Genomic DNA, 5,115 nt, shown 5'->3' with positions numbered 1-5,115 from the left:
TTTGGACTTATGTAAGTGTCCTAAACTCGACTTTTATCATGGTAGGATGCTAGATCTTGAGCTTTGTCCCATTATCTTCTTAAACTTGTTTGTTAGAATGGTGGGATTTCATAAATTTTGCAACTTTATGAATCTTTGGGACATTTGGTGAAATTGGTGGCTTGGACCTAAAGTTTAGTTGCATATTGTAATCATGCATGAAATTTAGGTCATAAACTCTCATTTTGACCTAATATGGGTTCAATACATGCATTGGACATGCAAGTCTATAAAGTACCAACTTTCATGTTGATTTTAGTGTTAGAAACACTACTAGAAAAGATGGACTTTAGATTTAAAGGAATAAGTGCTTAATGGTAAAGTTTAATCCTTAGGGAACCTAAGGTTTGAGTTTTGGACCTTTTCGGATGGTCCTTAGGGGTAAGGTTAGAAACTTTATCCCTCTAGATCATGTTTTGAGATAGATCTGAGCTTTGTAGCTTGGGAGGTTGAAGAAAACAGCTTAATCAATTAAGCTATTTGGAACCCTGTTCCCATGACGTGGTGTCAGATCACCACGTCGTGGCGACTGGGGGTCAGATTGTCTATTTTGTCCTTTAGGGGCCACGACGTGGTGAAGGAGCACCACGACGTGGCAAGTCAACGTTGGTCGTTGACTTTGACTTTTCATGTTTTGACCAAGTTGACCTGAGGGTATCTTGGGTATTTTGAGTTATATTTGAGATTGGTCACTTTTTGATGAATAGGTGACAGGTAGAGTTGATATTCAGAGCCGAGACCTATTCAACTATTTGTTCAGACTGAGAGGTGAGTCTCCTCGCAGAGCTTGATGAATCGAAGGAACCAATACCAACCCATGGATTATTTTTACTTGTATGCTAGCTGTCTGTGTGAATCTTGCATGCGATGTAAGTGTTTCTATGTATACCGCACGGGGCCCGATTCCAGTCGAGGCTTGATGAGTGTTTTGGGCGGGGCCCATCGCATGTTACTGATAGACCTGTTCCAGGCGGGACTCGATGCCGGGCGGGGCCTGATGGTTGTTTGGAAAGGCCCATTATATGTATGGTATGAGGTATTTTGGGAAAAGTCACTAAGCTTTGTGCTTACGGTTTTCATTTTATGTTTTAGGTACTTCCTATTCGAAGGGGAAGAACTCGGGATGATCGCATCGCACACACCATGATTTTTCGCTTTATTGACTATAATATATTTTGGATGATTACTGTTACATTATGATTTCCATATGATTTTGATAAACACGTTTGTTTGATATTTTATTTAATATAATAACAAAAATTTTGGTTCTGGGTTTTGGGACGTTACTAGTTGGTATTAGAGCCTTGGTTTGAGGGATTCAGGCATACTCTCGGTTATGTCTGAACTCAAACTGAGGGTTTGATAGATATTTTTAAAGAGTAATGTTTTATACTAAAGTATTTTCCAATAAAAGAAAGGGGGTGTAGTGAATGCAATCAGCCGAGCTCAAGTAAGTGGTTCCCAAATTACCCATACATATGTATTATGATCAATATGCTTGATATGTGAACTACATGCTAGATTAGGGCTAACGATACCTTGAGGAATCATATGATAGAATTGCCTGATTTGTGTGATGCCTTATAGCCTATGAGGATTGGGTATTATGTATTACGTGGAATTGATATCGGCTCATTTAATTGTTAAGTGTATGCTTTCAAAGTTGTATATGATTAGGATCATATAGCCCTAGAATGATCGATTTAGCCTCATTTCTTGTTCTTTGTTTGGTTGTGGAGTTAGGGTATAATCATTATTTGACAGTCTATGCGATCCCGTTTTGTGTATAACTTGCATGCATAAGGCAACCAACGGTGTTGATTGAGGTTCTCGGTATAGTGAGAGGTGTAGTTGAGGATTCCTAGGAAGGCCTAGGATATGTATGATGTTTAGCATAGGTATGGTATATGGTTCTAGTGTAGCGACACAGAGGAATTAGGACGGCTCTTGAGGATGGTGCATATAAGTGTGAAAGGTAGTATTGGCCCCGTACTACTGGAAGCACAAGATCCGAACCCGAAACAAGGATAGACCCGAGGATTCTAAGGAATTATGTTTATTGCTAGTTTCTTCGAGTATATTTTGATGGTTTGCATGGTTTATTTTCAGTACGTTGGTCACTCGAGGAAGTTCTGGTATCGATATGGGTATCGGCGTCGGTTTTGGTGGCGGTGATGGTTCAGGTTCGGGCTCTGGGGCTGGGATCTTGGACGATCAGATGCGGGATTTCATTTCATCAGAGATTACTCACGCATTCTTGAGCAGACTCCTGTGATCTTAGGCACGATCAAGGAATGTATCATGGAGATTATGGATGAGCGCTTGGGTGCTTTTCCTTCTGAGATGGTGGGGAGATGGGAGCTCGCACTTTCACTTTTGGTGACTTTTAGGCATGTGTGGCTCCGGAGTTCTTCAGGAAGAAGGACCCGATTGCAAGCATGCGTTAGTTAGCGGATGTCACGAAAACCTTCCATACTTGTTGTTTCCCCAAGGGGGAAAAGGTCTGACTTGCATCCTATCTTCTGAAGGACAAAGCTCGAGATTGGTGGGAGGAGGTTGGACATGCCTTGGAAGTAAAGGCGGCTGATTCGATGACTTGGGAGGATTTCGTGACGAGGTTTCAGGCTGACTTTGCACTAGTGATTGAGGTCCAACAGTTGGCGAGGGAGTTTGAGGACCTTTACCAGACTACGGAGATGGTGGCAGAGATCACTATTTTGTTCCGATAGAGGGCGTTACTGGTTTTGCAGTATGTAGCAGACGAGGAGATGAAGAAGGCGAGATATCACGAGATGTTGAGGAGCAATATTAGAAGGTTTGTGAACATATCCAGTTGCAAGACACTGGATGATATGGTGGCGCGAGCCAGAGAGAAGGAGATTGACCTGTAGATAGAGAAGAAGAGGAATTCGGATCAGGTTTGTAGCTCTGAGTGTTCGGGAAAGAAGCCCAATGTTTTTGACTCGAGATCCAGGGGCCAGTAGGACCGGGGCCGCTGCAGCAAGTAAGGCAAGACGTATGATGGGGCCTGCAGTGTGAGTGGTTATGGTTGCTTTAAGTGTGGCATGACAGGTCACTTAAGGAGGGATTGCACTGCCACCACCACCACCCTAGTTTCTGACCTGATTTGCTTCCATTGTAATCAGAGGGTCCATAAGAAGGACAACTCCCAAAGTTTTGCAGCGATAGGACCAATCGCAGTACCCGCTCTGGCGACCTTGAGGATTATAGATGGCCGCCAGGGTAAGGCGGAGGAGCCTGCTGTTAGGAGCAGTGCATTTCAGTTGACAACTGAGGAGTTTCGGGAAAAACCTAATGGGTTATTGGTATGTGACTTATTCATATCTTTTATTGCTTTCCTTATTTATGCTCACGTTATATCTGATCTTGTATAGGGACCTTTTTGGTCAATGATATGACCGCTCATGTATTTTTTGATTCGGAAGCTACCCGATCCTTTATATCTCTCGTGCTTAGAAAGAAGTTTAGTGATGCTCCTGAGATTTTAGATTACCCTATAGAGGTCTAGATCATGGACGACCATTATGTGAGCATTTCGAGGATTCATTGGGGGTGTGTTTTGAACTTGTTCAGCGAGAGGTACTCTATTAACCTGGTGTCGATTCTTCTACGAGGGTTGAAGGTTATTATCGAGATGGACTAGCTCAACCCAATAGGGTCATGATTGATTATGAGTGCCAGCTAGTGAGAGTTCGAACCCCAATTGGCGGAGAACTGGTTATTCCTGGTGAGAGAGCTTCGTATGGGCCAACTATTTGTTCAGCTGTGAGGGCCATAAGATATTTATAGTAGGGTTGTTCTGGGTTCTTGGCTTATGTGGTAGATACTCGAGTTGAGGACACGTCGACATTTTGTGAGGTGCCCATTATTCAGGATTTCCCAGCTGTATTTCTAGAGGAGTTACTAGAAGTGCCTACCAAGAGGCAAGTAGAGTTTCAGATTGATTTGGGTCATGGTGCGGCTCCAATAGCCAAGGAACCGTATCGCTTGGCACCACCAGAGATGCAGGATTTGTCTATACAGCTTTAGGAATTGCTAGATAAGGGATTTTTTCAGTCGAGTAGCTCACCTTGGGGAGCAACAATCCTTTCTGCGAAGAAGAAGGACAATACAAACAGGATGTGCATTGACTACTGGGAGTTGAATAAGCTAACGGTGAAGAACCGTTACCTACTCCTGAGTATTGAGGACTTTTTTGACCATTTTTGGGTGCATCTTGGTTTTCCATGATTGATTTGCGATCAGGGTACCATGAGATGAGGGAAGGGATGATGATGTGTAGAAGACAGCTTTCAGGACTCGTTATGGTCATTACGAGTGCGTGGTGATGCCATTCGGGCTCACCAATGCATCTGCGGCATTCATGGATCTCAAGAACTGTGTTTGCATGCCGATGCTGTATCGGTGAGTGATAGTATTCATGGATGATATTATGGTCTACTCTAAGACCAAGGAGTAGCACGAGGAGCACTTGCGAGAGTGTGTTGGAGACCCTGATGAGGGTATATTGGTTGACCTGGCCAAGAACAAGGTCGTGATGTGATGGGAGGTTCCGAGGACTCCATCTGATATTCAGAGCTTCTTAGGTCTCACAGTCTATTATCGGAGATTTATCCAGGACCTCTCCAAGATTGCAGTGCCTTTGACCCGTTTGACAAAAAAGAATGTTACATTTCGGTTGGGGCCTAATGAATAGTTGGCTTTTGAGACGCTGAGGCAGAGATTGTGAGAGGCCCCGATTCTCGCGCTTCCCAAAGTGATGGATGATTTTGTGGTTTCTTTCGACGCCTCTATTTCGGTATTGGGAGTTGTTCTCATGAAGAGGGATCATGTGATTGCTTACGCTTCGAGACAGCTGAAGCCTCATGAGGCGAATGGCGTTGGGGGCTTGTGGTTTTTCCCTCAAGATTTGGAGACACTATATGTATGGGGTTAGGTGTACTATCTACATTGACCACAAGAGTTTACGGTATTAGATGGACCGGCTGATTTTTAATATGCGGCAAAGAAGAAGGTTGGACGTGGTAACATATTATGATTGCAAGATCCTGTACC

The sequence above is a fragment of the Lactuca virosa genome, chromosome 7 (assembly GCF_052849685.1).
Source record: "Lactuca virosa cultivar CGN04683 chromosome 7, Lactuca_virosa_CGN04683_v6, whole genome shotgun sequence".
In the NCBI taxonomy this organism is placed as follows: Eukaryota; Viridiplantae; Streptophyta; class Magnoliopsida; order Asterales; family Asteraceae; genus Lactuca; species Lactuca virosa.
This window is presented reverse-complemented; position numbering follows the sequence as displayed.